The 19,687-nt window shown below is 39.1% G+C and overlaps 1 protein-coding gene across 1 annotated transcript in view; it reads right to left on the bottom strand.

Moving 5' to 3' along the window:
* gfra4a (GDNF family receptor alpha 4a) overlaps positions 1-19,687 on the bottom strand; it is a 157,232-nt gene that overhangs the window by 74,175 nt on the left and 63,370 nt on the right. The gene's annotated exons all lie outside the window — the stretch shown is intronic.

Consider the following 19,687-nt stretch of genomic DNA (forward strand, 5'->3'; position numbering starts at 1 on the left):
AGCACAAAGTCTGCTTATCCCCTGAGACAGGCCCTTCTTTTCACAGGACTCTTAATTGGAGTGTTGCTATCTTCAAAAAGCAAATTCTGCACCAAAGTTGTTTTTCTATCTCTCAGTGAACGAAGCTTGATGTATTGATCTTCTGATAGGGCGGTCACTTTTTCCTTGCCTGATTGTGCTTTGGATACAACTGATCCACTTTCCACAAAATGTTTCAGAGATCCATCCACTGCCCCCTAAGAAACCTTCAGTCTAGCCACAGGTTCACAATGCAGAAAGCATTTCTTTACTCACAAAATCAATTTGACGCATGATACTTCTGCTGAATGCCAAAGCCATGTTTACCACTACAACAATGTCATTTAGTACACAATGTTCTGCTGAAAATTTGAAACACAACAAGTTAAAAATGGTTAACAGGTTTTTTACATATCAAAAAATATTTAGATACAGCTTCCTGTAGAATTAGCAAAATTATCTTTGAATAGAATAACTATTAAAACCAAACAAATAAGCAGATGATAAAACAAGATGATGATAAACACCTGTCAACTAATCTGATTGATTATACTGAGTTTTGCTATTAATGGTACAAAAGGGGCATTATAAGGGAAAAGCTTTTCCAGAGGTAATATATACAGTGCTGCCTCTAAACCTGTGTTACAGTGTTAAGGCTGGAAAAAGAAAGTACATCCATATTAGGTGAGAGTCTTATGCACACTGACAGGAAAAGGATTAGGTAGGTTGCTCGAGGACATCTTTGACCTTTTGGTGATGTGACAGTCTCTCTGATCTACCGGTAGTCAAGTAAGTTCACCATTTTAGACAAGAGCATCTAAGTTGGCTGATTTTTTTTTTTTTTTTTTTGAAAAGACAGCACTTTGTTTTTTGGGGTTGCAAGCAAAAAAGTTTCTGCTCAACAGGAACTCCTTGTGAGGCGTTTCCCATGGGCTCTAGACAAACACACTGAGGCTTCCCACAGCAAGTATGCAGAGTCCTGATGAATAATGCAAATTAACTGAGCCTTTGCGTCACAACACCTTTTCTTAGAATACTAATTAGCCTAACAGCGAAATATTAGATTCCCACGTATCTCATGTGAGATGCTTATCTTAACCCTAGTGCACCATACAATTGTGTGCACGGACTGATTGTTTGTGCTCATTTCACATCACCCTTAGGACTCAGAAAAGTCCACTTTGAGTGACCCCTGATGCCAAAGTGCCAATAGGCCTGGGGTCCCCATTGCCTTCCACTGCATTTCAGGACAAACCCTTATCAGAGTAGCTCAGTTCCATGAGTAAACATGTTTACAAACTTGCGCTCTCTCATGAAATTTACTCCTCTCATTTCCCACGACTGGTAAACATGTTTTCTCAGCTAAGACACTTCACGTCTCCTCATTTGCTCGCTAGGAAAACACGTACAGGTAATTTTTTGATGCATAGCCTCATACTTATCTGGAAGCATGGCCCCAGTATTACATGAACACATGTCACTTTGTGTTGCTGTCATAGTTAGGCTAGGAGAAAACACACTATGTTCTCTTTAAAACTGGGAGTGCCGCACTTGACCTTGTCCATTCCAGTTACAGCCTCCCTGCAGCCACCGTAATGCAGCGTGTCTATTGTCAGCGGCTTGATAAGACCATAATATGCACATCGAAAACCTGCAGCTGTACTGCATGGAGGTTATATACAGTCACCCATGCAACTCATATATTTTCATCTGGCAAGAACAGAAGTCAGTTAGAAATTAAACATTTAATTATCTTCCTTAGAAAGTGAAAGGGTGTCATTATCAAAGGGATTTAGAAAGGCTGCATTTCAAAAGGGAAGCCTTAATGCTTCCATGTTTGGTACTTGTAAGAAATCTTTTTAGAAACACCAGGGCTTTTTCTTCACTAGAGAAACAGTGTATATGAATTATGTCTGTATTATTCCTATTTACATCAGTTAAATAAAGCAGTGTGCTGAGGTCAGCTTTGGATAAACAGGAAATGTCATATTATTTGTAATCTTTGTTCTTATGTTCCCTCTTCAATTTTTCTTTCCACTGTCATCAATGCTTGTTTATAAGGATTTTTTGAAGTGTTCATATTTGCAGTAGTGTTTCATGTGGCTTGATCATGGTAACAAAGGCTATATTTATGCCTTTATTACCATAATCAACAGAGCTTGTACAAGCTTGAGGTTGTGAATTCAAACTTGTGCACCTAATTCTTATTTTTTATGTAAGTAAGTAAAGATGTTCCCACAGAACATTTCAAAGAAGGGCACAATATTTTGAAACAGAAATGTGAAATGTATTCAATTCTGATCACATGTGAAGGTCACACTTATCTGCATCCAGTTGAGAATAGTGTCTCCTGCACTCCACAAACTCCCAGACATGTATCCATAATATCCACAATTCGAATCTGTCAGATGACCTTTGCTTCATCCCATCATTCTCTCTCTCTCCTTTTCATGTTATTTATTGTCATCACTCTAAAGGCTTTCACTGAATGAAGGCAAAATGTGTAAAGATTTTTCAAAGTAGCCGTATTAAGCAACAAAACTGACATACAGTAGTTAGAGTTGGGAAACCTGAAGAAGCTTGAGGAAATCTTTGTTTTTAGGAATGAAGAGGGCATAAATCATGGCAGTACTAAAGCCCAAGAGCACATGTACAGACTACACTGTTTGCTGCTTGATCTTTTGAGATTTTATTAATATTATTAATAATAGTATTAGTAGTTATTAACTGTTAAATTTTGATAGCAAAAAAGACAACTGGAGAACATTGTTAGGGCAGCTGTACAGATCACTGAATAATCAGAAGCTGGAAAACCTGCAGGTGTTTAAAATAGCAAAGATAAAGAAAAAAACTGTTTTTAAAATGAATAATATTTGCTGTTTTAACATGTTTCTATTTTTTTAAACAGTATGAATGTAGTATATAAAATGTGACTGATAAATAAAATATACCTGGTAATTTTAATGTTTTGGGTCACTCTAACCATTGTAGCGGTCTACAGAATCCTTTTATGTTAAACTATACCGCTGAAGTATTTAGCAATTAAGGCAGATATTTCTCAGGGGTTGGTGGACAGGAAATAGATAATTCATTAATTAAATTTTTTTTAAATTACACTTTTCCACTTGTTTTATAAAGCTACTCAGCTAGGTTGTGCACTCGGTGGTTAACAATGAGCTCATATCTAATTAAGAGTCCTCATAACTTTGTGTCGACACATAAAACCTTCCTACACAGTGCTTACTGTTCACTGGCTAAATGTAGCGCTGGTCAAATTTAATTTGCCTTCCTTTCAACAGAATACATCAACTAAATAAGAAAAGTCATTTGGCCTTGGAGGATGAATTTTAATTAAGGTGTATGGGTAAACTCAAAAAGGTCATCTCTCGCTCTTATCTAATCACACACTTTCACACTCTTTTAAAAGGTGAAAGCAGTCCTGCCATTCTAACAAACTTACTTTTTCAAATCTGCATTTCAATTAAATGTCTGTGGTTCGCTGGGCAGATGCGTGTATTTAATTAGCTCTGAGCGAAGACAAATGCAACATTTAACAGCCTAATTCACAAGTAGAGGAGATCAAGTGTCTTAGTGACACCTTCCTTATCTTGGCTGGCCAAGTGGTACGATATGATCGATTGTGCTTTGCGTCCGGGATTCCCAAAAGTATTAAAAATGTATTTTAATTCTTTTTCAGCCTAATTCAGTTTAAGTGCCTTAACCTTTATTCATACTGGGAAAGTTTGCTGGGCTCACACACACACACACACACACACACACACACACACACACACACACACACACACACACACACACACACACACACACACACACACACACACACTCCTTCAACAACCACCGGCTTTATATTCATTTGGTTAAAGCTATAAATTCACAAGAGGGAGCCTGCAAAGAGGCTTTTACTGTGGGTATAGAGCACTGTTGGCTCACAGGCACCATGAAAATAGTTGAAGGAAGGGAAAGTGTTAATATTTAAACAGACAGAATTTTCTACCTTTTTAAAATACTGCTGACTACTAAACCCAAGTATTTTCAAAATTAAACTAGCTCCATGTTCTCAGGGACAGAGAGTTTTTTACTTTAAGAAAGATCTGAGAAGGATATGTTTGCGGGTAGAGCTCATGCTCGGCTGCAGACCAGAGATGAGTGAGTCTATTTGGGCCTGAGATGAGAAACATTTAGATGTCAAAGTGTAATCATATCTGTTATCAGTGTACGCTGTGCTTTCGACAGCACGAGAAAAAGCGACGGCTCAATCTGCAAGCAAGTGCTTGGTGTGTATTGTCAGGAGTTAAGATAAAAGGCAGAAATGATTCCAGGACGCATTTGACTATGCTGACATAAAAAGAGAGAAATCGTGGATAAACCCAACATTTCTCACTAAAGTCTGGACAGTCTGGTTGGATTTATGGTATTTCAAACATATTACCCTCCATCTAGTAGGAGGTGAGATCTTCTAAAATATACCTTTTCTGTGCAAGTCACATGGCGCTCTACAGCACCATCTGATGTGATTTATAGCAATACATCTCTGGTCTCTTCATCATCCACTGTGCAATGTCGTCATTCAGTGCCACGTGTATCCAAAGAGCAGTGGGATATAAAACACAATTACAATGGATTTTCACTCTGCGAGTGGTGTCCTTGTTCTTGAATCCGTGTACAGCTCGGCATTAGCCATAAAATTACACAGTTATACCGTTCTGCATTGTATCATGCGCTGCAAAAAACAAAAACCACACAGGAAATTTCCAGCAGATGCTTGTGCTTAGTCCAGAAGGAGCCAGCGGGAAAGAAAGGGTGCAGAAATGTGGGGATAAAGCACAAAGAATCCAAGGGGACAGGCTCTCTATTATAGACCGCAATGACAGCCACTCTCTCCTCAGAGCCAAGGAACAAAAAGCTGGTTAGATGCTGCTGTCTGTCGCTTTGTTGCTGCAGTCAGAGAGCTCATCCTTCACAGACATGGATGGAAGGACAGACCGACTCTGTGTAGCTGAGCAGAAATCAATTGTGGACGTTGGTTTGACTGAAGCTCTTTGTTAAAAGTTCCTCCTCTTCGCTCAGAGCTCGACAGCCTCAAAATCAAGCGATGCAAGGGGCTCAGACTGCGGCCTCTCGTCTTCCTTAGATGAGGCACATTTTTCAATTATGCACACGAGGGAAGGGAATTAGAGGCCTAATCCCAGCCTAATCCCCAAACAAACAGATCTATGGCCTCCATTTCCAGCAAAGCCACCCTGGCTGCCCTTACTACCCCCACCTCTGTCTAGTTCTGTTAAATCTCTGGCCCTCCACTAACCCGGTCATAGATGGCACTCCTTTCAGCTCTAATAGTTCCTTAAATTGAGCTCTGGAAGCATTAGCCATGTTTGAATAGTACTTTGAATTGCTTTAAACTACCACTTGTGACTCTTCTTAGTTTTTGGCTGGTCATTAAAATGAAAAAGGCTCAAAATGTACTTTTATAATGTAGCTCACCCACTTATGGGTACTAATTTGATGTCCAGGGAGACCTAATTGAATTACTTGCCCCTCTTTAGTTTATCTAGTTCATCTCTTTATTCGCAGGTATCTTAGCAGGCATTTGCAGATTCCTTTTCAGCGCTGATCACATTACAATCCTCCAAAAAAAGAGAACCTTTTAAACTGTTCTCATTCATTTTTACTCGGTCAGCATCAATCTGCAGTAAATACCAGTCAGCAGAAACAGTAGTGCCTAGTTCAGGGACAAAATAATTTTTAACACAGAGCGTGGTAACCATAATCTCATACCATGGCTGAAAAAATAGAGCTCCTTCTATCACAGATACATCCGATATTGGTCATTATATTTATTCATTTGTTTATGCTGTCAGCACAGCCAGCAGCACATGTATCAGACTGTGCAAAGCAGCTCAGCAGGTGGTGTTGCTGAATCAAGATTGGGTCTTTTAAGTCTGCAAAATGCACATACTGGCCACTCTTGCAGGTACCTTGATAATATCAGGTTATACTTTGGTGCTGGAGAGATTCCTCAGGGATTTTGTTCCATATTAATGTGATAGCATCACTTAGCTGCTGCAGATGTGTTGGCTGCACATCCAAGATGTTAATATCACATTCCACCACATCACAAAGATGCTCTGTTAGACTGAGATCTGGTGAGGCCATTTGAATATGTCATTTTCAAGAAACCAGTTTGAGATGATTTGAGTTTTGTGACGTGAAACAGATTCAGAAGATGGGCACAGTGTAGTCATAAGGGATGGACGTGGTCAGCAACAACACTCAAGCAGACTCTCAGCTGGTACTAACCTGTACTAAGAAAATATCTCCCACATCGTTACATCCCCAGCAGTAGCCTGAACCACTGACAGAAGGCAGGATAGTGTTGATTATGCCAAATTTGGACACTTATCTGAATGTTGCAGAAAAATAAAGACTCATCAGACCTCACAATATTTTTCAGTCTTCCATTGTCTAATTTTACTAACCCTGTGCTAAGTGAGCTCTTTTGAGCTGGTATGGTCTTCTGTTGCTGTACATCTTTGTCAACACAACATGCTTGTTCAGAGATGCTCTTCTGCATAGTTTGGTTGTAACTAACTGTTATTTGAATGACTGTTGCATTCACATAGAAGCAGTCTGACCTTTGACAACAACAAAGGTCAGAGCATATAGTGCATAGTTTCTATGTTTTTTAAAGGCCATTGTTTGTAAACCCTGGAAAATCCCAGTAGATTAGCAGTTTCTGAAACACAGATCAGCCTGTTTGGCACCAACAAATGTGTTAGATTCAATATAGTGGCTGGTGAGTATTCATTGCAGAGACGTTAACATACAGCAATCTATTAATTTCCACTTTTAAACACATCTTTTACATAGTCTGTGTATTCCCAACCCCCTGAGCCACGGTCCACCAGTGTATGAATGTGAGAGTGAATGAATAGTGGCATTGTAAAGCGCTTTGGGTGCCTTGAAAAGCGCTATATAAATCCAATCCATTATTGTTATTATTATTACTATATCAATTTTTAAAAACGACTTATAAACCGGAATAAGCTCTAGCTTACTAAAAGGCAGGGAAAATTAAAGAACCTATCACGATGTGCTGACTGCTATTAGAGTCCAAGGAGAAAATTGCAGAGCCTGTAAAATGCTCAAGGACTTTCTGTTTTTAATAACCGATCTGTTGTAAATCACATTTAAATCAAAGCCCATTTAATGACATCTTAGACATATATTATCACAACAAATAAAAAAATAAACTACTGACTAATGGTTAACTAAAATCTTTTTATACTGTTGGTAAGGGACACTGCAATGCTATTGTCAATGCACTTTTAAAGCTCTACATCTGTAGTACACTGCTGCTATCTTTGGCTTTAAAGAATAGTTATTACACAACTTAAAACTAAGAGGATGCATGTATTTGAGTAAATTACCCATATTAGTTGGATTTGTACTCAACTGTTCACCTAGAATTATTTAAATAAAAATGAATGGTCTCTTTCAAACAACCTTCTGTTGAATGCTTCCATAGTGTTTTCATTGAACTGTGTACATAAAAGCGAGGAAGTCAAATTAGAGAGTGCTTGGGAGAGAATCAAACATCCCTCTGTCTCACCACTTCATATCTGGCAAATCCTCACACAAAGTGGGGAGGTCTTCCCATTATGATATGAGATTTCAAACACTGCTTGATAACCCAAACGGCTCCTAGGCTGATGCATGCTAACAATTTTAATTTCACAGTATTAAGAATGCTGATGCAATCATTTACTTCTGTGAATTCGATTGGTCATGCACACGCTTATCCCGCACAATTCAACAATCTTAAAATGACTTCAATCAGAAATGTGATATCTTATTTACATATTTCAAAACATTTTATGCTCAACCAGTAAATCTCTCCTCATAACCATGCATGTACACCTGATCAATCTGAAACACAAACACACACTCGGGCCATAAGCTCTCTCTCTTGTTATGATTCTGTCTATGAGGGATCTACCCAATCCAAAGGTGGTCAGATCTCTTTCATTTCCCTTGACTTGTACAAGCAATCGATTCCACTCAAAGATGAAGGCCGCTGCTCATTGCCCCTGCCAGACTGCTTCTAACTTCACTTGCCATATTGTTCCATCACCTTCTGAATGCAGATGGGTTCTGGGGTTGTTAGAAGTGAAAAGAGAGACACGGAATGTTTTATCTGTAAAGGTTCAGGCAACACATCATTGTAAAGCCTCTAAAAAGATATGTCTCCAATTAAAGAACATGCTGTATGGTATCATCCGTAAGTGAGTCATATATATATATATATATATATATATATATATATATATATATATATATATATATATATATATATATATATATATATATATATATATATATATACAAAAGACCAAATAGTTTTTTGTGAATACAGTTTTTTGAACTACAAATTGGTAGGTGTGGTTGGGAAATGGTTGAACTTTATACACTTTGTCAAAATCTTCTTAATGGCTGTGAAATATTTACAAGTGAAATAGTCAGAATGTCTTTCTTATTTTTTCCTTCTATGTATAATTTTGCTTTCATGTAGTCTGCAACCTCGATCTGAGTGCTGCGCACTTCACTCTCACAACCAGGTAGCGGGGTTGCTAGAGAAAATTTATTGGCTGGTTTAAAAAACAAAAATCACTACCAAGAGTCACTAAACCTATCAACAAAGTTGCTCAGTTGGCAAAAAAAGGGGGGTCAGCATAATTATCACTACTTTACGCAACATGTTTGCAGACCGCTGAAGCTCAGATGGTTCTATATTTTAACACAATTTTAGGAAAAACATTTAACAAAATACAAATATCCAAATCCCCAAACTGAAAAATCTCCACTTTCTAGGGAACCTATTGGTGAGTTGTTCCCTAGCTGAAGTTGCTTCCAAAGAAGTGAATTTTGTTGCACGAAAAACCTGCTTGCAATTGCTTTGGCTGTTAGCATATTGTGTTGGTCGCCTGTAGGTTGAATGGAAGATTCCAACTTCTCTGCAAACACTCACCAACTACTTGCTGCTAAAGTCAGCTTCTTCCATGCAAACTATGGACGAAAGCAATCACAAGGTTTTTGCTGCAGCCATGTCTTTGTGACTGATTTCACCTAGCAACAGGCAGAAAAATCCAGCAACCACTCATCTTGTAAGATATGTTTCCCCTAGCAACCAGAGGTTACCTGGGGTTCACCGACTGTTCTCTAGGCCTGTAGGCAATAACCCTCTTAAAGCAAGAAAAAAATCTACAGCAGGATTATGCGCGCACACACACACACACACACACACATACTCTTGTTTTGATATCTTAGTGAGGACATAATGCTTTTCCCACCCGCTTACCTCAACTCTATCAAAAATGAATGCCTAATTCTAACCCTTAGCCTAAACCTAATCATAATCTAATCATAACCCTGACACTAAAATCACATTTTGAGTCTCAAAAATGCCTTAAAACTTGTGAGAACAGGCACCTTTGTCCTCACAAGTGGCTGTTGGTCCCCACAAGTATAGTAACATTCCAATATTTGGTCCCCACAAATATTTCTAAACAGGTACATACACACACACGTTTTATTATAGTATGGCGTTAGCAAAAACCATGTTGCGTTTTGATAACTTTTCAAACTAAAACAAAAGAAACCTTTTAATGGGAATAATTAATATCGTTAAAATAACTTGTGAAAAAATCTATTAGGTTTTACGAAAGATATTAAAAAGCAGAGGGTTTTCCACTATTGTACACCCACTCAAAGCCAAAACATTACAATCTCATACTTTTTATAGTAGAGAAGTGATTCAGTCATTGAAGGCAAAAACTTTAGACAATAATTCAGTTTTGTTTTGGTTTTTTTGTCTTACTTTCTTTTTCTTTCTGTTGAGGAAACTCAATAGAAAAAATACATCATCTCACAAGTTTGCTTTGTCAATTTTATAATAATAGTTCTTTTAACAAATTTCTCATGTAGTTTGAAAGAGACTTCTCCAGATGGTACACCACCAACTGCACTTGTACTGCAGGTTAAGTTGATGGAGTGTTTAAGAAGATGAAACATTTTATTATTATGAAAAGACAGAGAAATATATCAAGGGAACTTAAGACACTGAATATATTTTGTGAAGGTAAAGTTCAGGGCATATAAGTTCACATTTGGCACAATGGGCTCATATCTCAATAATGTGCAACAGTGTGAATATACAAAGTGAATCACTGCAATGCTGGCTAATGACTTTCTTCCTGATTTCGTGATGATGATAGTGTTTATGAGCTTTAAATCTGCTGTGAGTTCTAACACAATCAGCCTCATCACAGTGTGCGGCGTGCTCTGCTGAAGTTAAGATAAACGATCAGTCCTTCTTCTACTGATAAACCCTGCATTCTTCAGAAAGCTTCGGTGCTTGGCTAGATTTATGACCATATTCTAAGCAAATTACTTCCACCTTGTATGCAGGCAGACCTCTACATATCTCAGAAGGGGAAATGAAGTTGGTAGAAGACGGGGTGAGAGTTGAGCATGCAGTACGTGTCACTATCACTATCAAGCAATCGTCTTGAATTCAGCAGTGTCAGCCATTCAAAAAAGGGCTTTCTATTCAGGTGAGTTTATCCAGGGTGCTTAGAAATAGATTTTGATAAAGTCATATCCTGATAGGCTTTTCTTGAATGGCAGAGGATAAAATCATTTAATTAAAGTCTCCAAATAACCAAATTTGGAGTTGCAGTTGCAATTGGAGTTACCTTGACAGCAATTCGTTTATTCTTGTAATAGTAAGCCATTTTTCTTGTAAAAATCCCCCCCTGATCACAGAGAGGAGGTAACTATTTCTTCCTGTTTTTCTAACTTAGTACCACTTAAAGCCCTCAAAGCCTTCAAAACACTGACATCGCAGTTCGTTTTTCTTGATTCCCAAGCTGCTGGAATGAAATACCTTAACATCTGTGAATATGAATGACGTAGGCAGGTTTTCATTTAATTTGTTTCAGGGGAACTAATAAAGGATGAGTTTGAAATTAGCTTGACACGTTGCAAGTACATGACATGAAAAAAATCTGCTGCTGTGTCCTCTGAGCAGCACTTCACCAATGCATATGGTACAGATTTGTTTTTGACGTTGTCATGGCATAGCTTTATGTAAGCCATAATTGCTGCATCAGTTAATCACTGCTGACACAGTGTTTTCACATGGGAACAGCAAACATGAAAGAATGAGTGCTGTCAATGAAAACACAGATTTTTATATGAGACGCTGTTATGATATCACATTTGTTTCATCTGCTGTCAAGATGCTGCAGCTTTCAGTTGTAGTTTTTAAAGTCAGCTGCTATTCTAAGAATCGAAGCTAATTCTAGTAACTTATTGTAAAAGGCTTTTCATTCAGGGTAAATTACTGTATCTCCCAGTTCAATATTCCATTCTCTTCAAGGCGGTTTTTGCAACGCTCTTACAAATTACTAGTTAATGTCAAAGGTTATGACTAGAATCTGAATCAACCAGTCTGTTTGAGCAATCGAACTATTTCTTTGATATCACCCCTGCAGTGGTTTTTAAGCGCTCCTATGGGTGCCCCTTCAGTCATCAAGCAGATTTAGTCTATCCAGAGCTAGGACTACAAAGAGAATGCATGTATTATATATGAGATTGAGACTTTATAGCAGCTGCAATACTGCACGTGGAAGAATGTGTTTTAAAATGATATTTTCATAATAAAAATGTACCTGTGCAGATGAGGATCACCCATGCTCTAATTATATTCCCCCTGAACAAGCACTGTGTGTGGAATGAGAAATCATTCCTGTCATTTCATTTCTACTTGTACTGCTTCTTTATTAGTTCTACTTAATATCCCCAAGGTCATAACATTTGATAGATCATAATGTCAGCAGGGCTGGTCATAAACCTCCCGCTGTCCCTCCGATCCAGCAGCTACAGTCTGCTCACATCACACCTTAATTGACGGGGAGAGGGGCAGACAGCACGCTCAGGCCAAAGCAATCGATTGTGACAAACAAATTAGAAACGAGTTTGAATGATTAAGTTATGTATTGATTTTGATTTAAACATTAACGGCTCGTGTACCCGGCGGGATTAAACGAAAAGACAAAATGTAATTGATGCTTCCTTGTACATATCAATGGGATTTAGTGCCGATGTGAAGGGTTGAGTGAATAAGGTAATACTGCCGTTTGATTGTGGCTGGAAGGTCATGGATTATATGGAATAACATAGAATTAGAGGGAGTGTGATTAAAAACATTTTAATTTGATAATTCTTTTTATTAGCCACACTCAGTTGCAGTCAGTTATGTTTAATTCCATTTCCTTTTCAGTTCAATTCAAAGTGCTACTTAATTTCTTTCAGTGCGAGAGGAATTCTTTTCTACTTAGTAACCTCGAGGGAAACAGATTTAAAGAATAAAACCAAGAGAATTTAACTTACTCTTTACTTTTGCTACAAAATGGCCGTAATATATCTGCAAGAGGCTGATAGGGTCCTTGATCAAAACTAATGACTCAATTACTCTGTGCTCGCAGGTGCTGGAAATTCTGGTTTTAAAGCCCACTTCTTGGCTCGCTTTGGTAAAACACCCACGTTACATGAACTGCAACAGAAGTTACACATATTCTCTCTGTGAAGAGGCATGCAAGTTTGATTGCACTTAGATGTGTTGAGCATTTGTAGCAACATAAACAACTGAACAGTTTTTAAAAAGAAAACAGAACAAAATTAACATATCACCATGTCCCCTGTTTAATCCCTTTTTAAGACCTCTTTAATGCGGAATCGATCAGACCACTGCTGGAGAGATCTTGTGCTACTCCCTCTAACAGATTGTTTCCATGCTTTTTCTGTCACTCATAACTCTCAGTTTGTTTTTCCGATATATAAAACAAAAAAGACAGCTACCAAAAGACGAAAGACTTTCAGCATCCGATGTTTCTGATACAGTCCTCGTGGGGGAGGCGCGTCTCTCTTGCTCTCTCTCTCTCTCTACATAAATATATAAAGTGTGTACACTATTTAGATAGCTGTTATGCTTATGTCTTCTCTTCTGTTTATGGTTACTTAATATAATAGCAACTTTATTACTTTTTATGAATAATGACCCCAACACACATCACAACAAAGATGGGAAATGCCTCCAACATGCACAAACATTTGACCACAGAGCAATTAATTTGCATGAATGTAATGTCTCTGATATGTTGCTTAGAGATGGTGGTGACTCTCAAAGCGGTGAGGACCCAATGAGAATCAAATTGATGAGTGATATCGACAGTGGAATTGAAATTAAATTCTTATCGATTCTCATTTCCATCCCTATTCATTAATTAACATTGCCATTACAAAAAGACATAGACAGTCTATCGATGTCAAGTTGTTTAATTTATTTATGAGACAGTGCCGGCTCACTGTAGGAAGCCAACCAATGACAAGGAAAGGTTACTGTACAGGTATTTCACTGGAAAAACTTTGATTAGTCACAGGACTTTCAAACGCTTATTGTAAAACAAAATAAAATGCATTATTTGTAGGATATTTTAATATGCTTAAAAAAACTTTTTAAAAAGTTCCTGTTACCAAATCCACAGTCAGAGTAAACATCCAAAGCTCAACTACAGGTAATAGGGCTGTGCGATATGACCAAAATCTCATATCCCGATATAAGACTTCTATCGTCCGATAACGATATAAATCACAAAACTTTAACATTTTCTGTAAATTCTGTGAATCTCGGGCAGCTCGACTTGCGTGAAGTGTTTCCAGCTGGGCGTCGTGTACCTGGAGGCGAGTGTTTTAACCGATGCATGAAACGATACATTTTTAGACATAAGTTGTAACAGCCGCTGTTTTCTTTGTGAGTATTTATTACACGGCGTGCTGCGGGGAAAAGCCTGTTCTAACGTGTGAGTCTAATGTTTATTTTTTAGCACCTAGCGGCTCTTTTTTACTTCTCAACAGTAAGCATTCCATAGTCTTTCACATGGGTACGTTTATTTTGAAAAGTCTCAACAGGATCTTGAGCTTTATTGTGAAAGGTTTATGTGGAAAATAAACAAGCGGACATGCGATGGTTTTACCGTCGTTGTTGCTAACGACAACGCATAAAAACAGGCGCATGTCCATCCGTAGTGTGGTTATATTAAATATAAGAGAAAGGGAGAACTTTAAGAAATTAATATAGCCACTACAGTGACCATCAAAACGATGAAAAAATATTGCCGTAAACTGTTTATTTTGCGACACCACGAAACAAACGATAGCGTAAAATGAAACGATAGACGTTTTTATATCGTCATCCGATATATATCGTTATATCGAACAGTCCTAACAGGTAATATGACAAATTTGAGATTTTACAGTTGTTTTTCATTGTTTCAACTTCCTCAAGTGTAATCAAAACAGTTTTGGAAGAGTAACTGAAAATTAGCAGGTACCGTGACACGGACCATTTTTGCCTAATTCTGTATTTTAATCTGGTGCCAGTGAAGAATTTGTGCTCTTGAAACTGACCTAGTAGTGTATGATGAAAATTAGATCCAACCAATACTTTTAAACATCAGTTTTAGTGCCACAAAATCCATAAAGTTTGTCTAAATTTATTTCTGAAGCACTTTGGCAGTAGACCAGTGCATGCCTGGTCATTTAGTTTTGGCAAAAACAAGCACAGTTTGGACAGATTACCATTTCAAGTCAGCTAAGCATTACTGTGCTTCTCCTGCAAATCGCTGTTGACTCACTTTAGGAAAAGCCATATTTAGTTTGTCCACCAATTACTGCACTCCATTTCCCATAAATGTCTAGTGCAAAAAAAAAAGATTTTGAACCAAGGTAAACAATACACTTGATTTCATGCAAGTAACCACTTTACCCCTGAAATTTAATGACTAATTTCTATCACTTGTCTATTTTACTGAGGCGTTTCTCTGTGCGTATGATTTAAACTTCAGAAATTAATTGCAAAGAAAACCATGTTGGAATGGAGGTAACATGACAATGCAAGAGAAATTAAACAAACAGTGGAGACATAAAATACCAGACTGTGAGTGTGGGTGTGAGTGTCTCTGTAACATGCGCACATCTGGAAGAAAAAAATTGATTGGTTAACATTGACTAATGCTTAATTTACAAGTTCAAGTTGCAGTTACAGTTTTTCTCGATTGCTTAAACACTGTAACCAGGCCTCTAAACTAAAATTTCAAAACCGTAACGCTATTGTTCAAAAAGCTCACCCATTTCCCTGAACTATAAACACTATTCCCTGCTTTGACACATGACTCAAATTTGGTGAACTGTTACTGCAAAACTCTACACACAAATCCCTACATTTTACAGTGCTTACACCATGTAGTCATTTAGAAAGCACTAGCATGCAATAATGTTAACTTAAGTCAGCACAGCTTGAGCTCAATTAGCACACAATTAACCAGGTGGAAACACTAGGAGTCAAAATTTAGCACACACCAATCAGAACCTGCGATGGATAGATAAAAGGGCCAAAGTCAGCTCATTCAGGTTTGAAACAATGGATCCAAAGAGATGCAAAGGAAGAGGACGTGGTGAAAGAGGAGGACGTGGTGGAGGAGGAGGACATGGTGAAAGAGGAGGACGTGGTGGAGGAGGAGGACGTGGTGAAAGAGGAGGACGTGGTGGAAGAGGAGGAGGAGGTGGTCTAGGACAACAGGAAGGTGGTGGAGGAGGAGGGAGAGGTGGAGGAGGAGGAGGACGTGGTGAAGGAGGTGGAGGTGGAGAACGACGGCGACAAGGAAGGGGAAGAGCAAGGGCAAGAAGACAGTCAGTCTCGGATGAAATTCGAGCCACTTTAGTTGACCATGTCCTTGTCCATGGGATGACTATGAGGGAGGCTGGGCAACGAGTACAACCAAATTTGAGTCGCTTCACTGTTGCCTCCATCATCAGAACCTTCAGGGAGGAAAACAGGTAGGTGTACTTGCAGTAAGACTGCTTTGTACAGTAACGTTTAAGTTACTGAACTTATGTGTCTTGAGTTTCAGTATGTTTCCATTATTTGCCTGTAAAATGAATGTGTGACAGTTACAGTAATGAGTGCTTCTATTTTTGTAGGACACAGAGACGACCACCTGGTGGAGGCAGGTTAAGGCTTTTGTCGGAGGAGCAAGAGAGGGAACTTGTAAACATGGTGATTGCAAATAATGTAATCCGCCTGCGAGAGATTCAAAGGAGAGTGATTGAGGATGATCATCTTTTTCGAGGCATAAATGCCATCAGCCTCTCCACAATTGACCGCATCCTCCGAAAGAATCAATTCCGGAAGAAACAGGCATACCGAGTCCCTTTCGAACGAAACTCTGACAGAGTGAAAAACCAACGTGTGGAATATGTTCAGGTATGAGTTTTGATACTGTATAAAGTATTGTGTACCATCACAGCATGGCAGTTTATGCTGCCATTTCAGCACTCTTGAACTGTGGTTCAGGGTACCGATAGACTCTACTGTGTTATGTGTTTTGCAGAGAATCTTTGAGATTGAAGGACGGCCTGTTCCCCATGAAATAATCTTTGTGGATGAGGCAGGTTTTAACCTGACCAAAAGAAGGAAAAGGGGGAGGAACATAATTGGCCATCGGGCTATTGTAAATGTCCCTGGTCAGCGTGGGGGGAATGTCACTATGTGCGCAGCCATCAGCCAACGAGGGGTACTCCACCGCCATGCCGTACTAGGACCCTATAACACTATGCTTCTCCTTGCTTTTCTTGATGGTTTAAGACAACATATGTTCCAGCTGGACTACAGGGAACCAGCACAGCCAGAGCAGCCTCACTACGTTGTTGTGTGGGATAACGTCAGCTTCCATCGCGCTGCTCTGGTTCGTGAGTGGTTTACCAATAACCCAAGGTTTTCTAATATCTTTCTGCCTGCATACTCTCCCTTTCTAAACCCGATAGAGGAGTTATTTTCGGCATGGCGGTGGAAAGTGTATGACCGAGAACCTTATGTCCGTGTTCACCTCCTTCAGGCCATGGAAGAGGCCTGCCTAGACATATCAGTAGATGCATGCCAGGGGTGGATCAGGCATGCAAGAGGATTTTACCCCCGCTGCCTGGCTGGGGCCAATATAGCCTGTGATGTGGATGAGATTCTCTGGCCTGACCCAGACCAAAGACAAGATGCTGAGGTGGAATAATGTTTTTTGGTGTGTGTTGTACTGTATAGTACATGAATGACAATGTGCCACTGTACATACATTGGTTGCGTCTTTTGTGTTTATCATGTGAAAAGGTTTTTGAAGGGGAGAACCATAAGCAACCTAATTGTTTTGGAACTATTGTTTTGAATTAATTGTACCAGTGTGCAAAACTCTGTTGTAGTGTGTGTGTTTTTGAGGGCTTGTGTTTGATGTCTGAGGGCAAAGTTTGGTTTTTCAGCAAGAGTGAATAGTTTTGAGTGTAGAGCTTCATTTTGACCTGGAAATAGGATGTTTGGGAAATTGAGTGAGATGTTATGGATTTGTGTTTACTGTTGTGAGAATATGAGGCGTAGTTTCAAGAAATGTGTTTTAGCAATCGAGAAAAACTGTAAAACAAATTTGAATGTATTTTAGAGCACTGCACCATAAACATGGAAAAAATGTCAACAGCTAAGACATAGACACCAAATGTGAACTATAGAGGGACAATTACTTTTTGAAGGATTTAAAAGAGGAGTTTTAAGTTTTACTAAACATTTATCTTTGTCTGACTCTGTATGAGTCCAAAAACCCTGCATCACACTCTGGTTTGCCACAGATTTCTGTGATAAGACTTCAGTACCAGATGGTGAATAATCAATTATCTTTTGAGAGATTCCCACAAACATCTTGCTTTGCAATATGGATAAAGGAATCCTACTGCTGTGAGCTGGCAGCAGGTACTATGCTGTGTTACCAGTAAAGTGACTGCCCTCAACTAAAAATAAGTGCTTGATGAATTCCCATTAAAATAGACTCCTTAAACCATGTGTAGGTATGTGTGAATACGTGTGTGTGTGTGTGTGTGTGTGTGTGTGTGTGTGTGTGTGTGTGTGCGTGCACGTGTGTGTGCATTCCTCAGAGAATTCAGCGACCTGGTTTCCATGAAACATCTGAGCACTGACGCCATCAGCTCACAATAAAATGAAGGTGGTTTGCACAAAGGCTCTTTTGGGAAATCAGATGGGACAGTTTGAGAAATCACTAACAGAGGCAAGATAGGTATATGAAAGAGAAGTAAAGGCCTTAACACAAAGTGACTAGTATACAGTGTTAATAATGCGCACTAATTCTGTCTTGAGACCAGATAGAAAATGCTGAGGAGGTGAGTTACAATGTTTTTGTCTTCTCCGGATACAAAAGACTTTCTTACATTATTACTCTCGGCTAGTAAGTCGAAATGAAAAGCTTCATTATCAAAAAAGAAGAAGAAAAATGAAATCTTTAGAAACCCTTATACAGAAACAACCTGTGATTACAGAGAAGACTGTAAAGCAGCTTCCACAGTGGACGTGCGCTTTCTTTTGCAGTCACCAGTGGTTATTTCTACAGACTATCGCTGATCTATGAATAATGTGCTTGAAATGTCATTCACTTTCTATGGTTCCTGGTTGCCATATTGAGATGAATTGCTTCCAGCGTGTGCCTCTAAAATCAGCTTTTAGAGGTAGGAAATTATTCAAAGACAGTTGTGTACTACATGCTCAGAAATCTGATATAGCTGCAATGACATAGTTAACCTATTTTTTGCAGGTTAACATTTTCTGTCATTAGTTTCTCCTTGATATTTGACCATAAACCAAAAAAAAAGAAAAAGAAATTGTCTTTTTTATTTGTTGATAATTTCATCATTATATGTGCTTATAGTACACCAACTGTTGGCTTCATCGGGTGATGGCCTCCAGCTTGCACTGGAATGGTTCGCAGCCGAGTGTGAAGCAGCGGGAATGAGGATCAGCACCTCCAAATCTGAGGCCATGGTTCTCAGCCGGAAAAGGGTGGAGTGCCCACTCTGGGTTGAGGATGAGTTCCTGCCCCAAGTGGAGGAGTTCAAGTATCTCGGGGTCTTGTTCGCGAGTGATGGGAGAAGGGAGACGGAGATCGACGGACGGATTGGTGCTGCACCGGTCCGTCGTGGTGAAGAGAGAGCGAGCTCTCAATTTACCGGTCGATCTACGTCCCTACGCTCACCTATGGCCACGAGCTGTGGGTAGTGAGCGAAAGAACGAGATACAAGCGGCGGAAATGAGCTTCCTCCGAAGGGTGGCTGGCCAATGAAAAGCTGCTACGATTTGCTAGGAAACTAGCAGTGGCATTGGCATCAGCAGTAATTGTGTATGCTCTTCTTTGTGACTAGAAATTCGGTCAGATGAAAACTATTTAAGGCCAGAACTGAGCGTCAGCGTTAGCATACACAGCATCAAACCGGCCATCATTTTCCTTGTTATACATACACATTCTGCATACTTGAAGTGCATTGAATGCTGCCATACGCTCAGCGTGAAAACACCAACTGTATGAATTTACATTAAGGAGTGTAAACACTGAAGTGCACACCAGTAACTGCTAAACAGAAAGTGAGTGATCGCAAAAGTTAATCCAAAGTCATCCTGAGGGTGCCATGAATGTCTGTTCTGTATGAAATT

This window comes from Astatotilapia calliptera, chromosome 19 (genome assembly GCF_964374335.1).
Source record: "Astatotilapia calliptera chromosome 19, fAstCal68.1, whole genome shotgun sequence".
Taxonomy (NCBI): Eukaryota; Metazoa; Chordata; class Actinopteri; order Cichliformes; family Cichlidae; genus Astatotilapia; species Astatotilapia calliptera.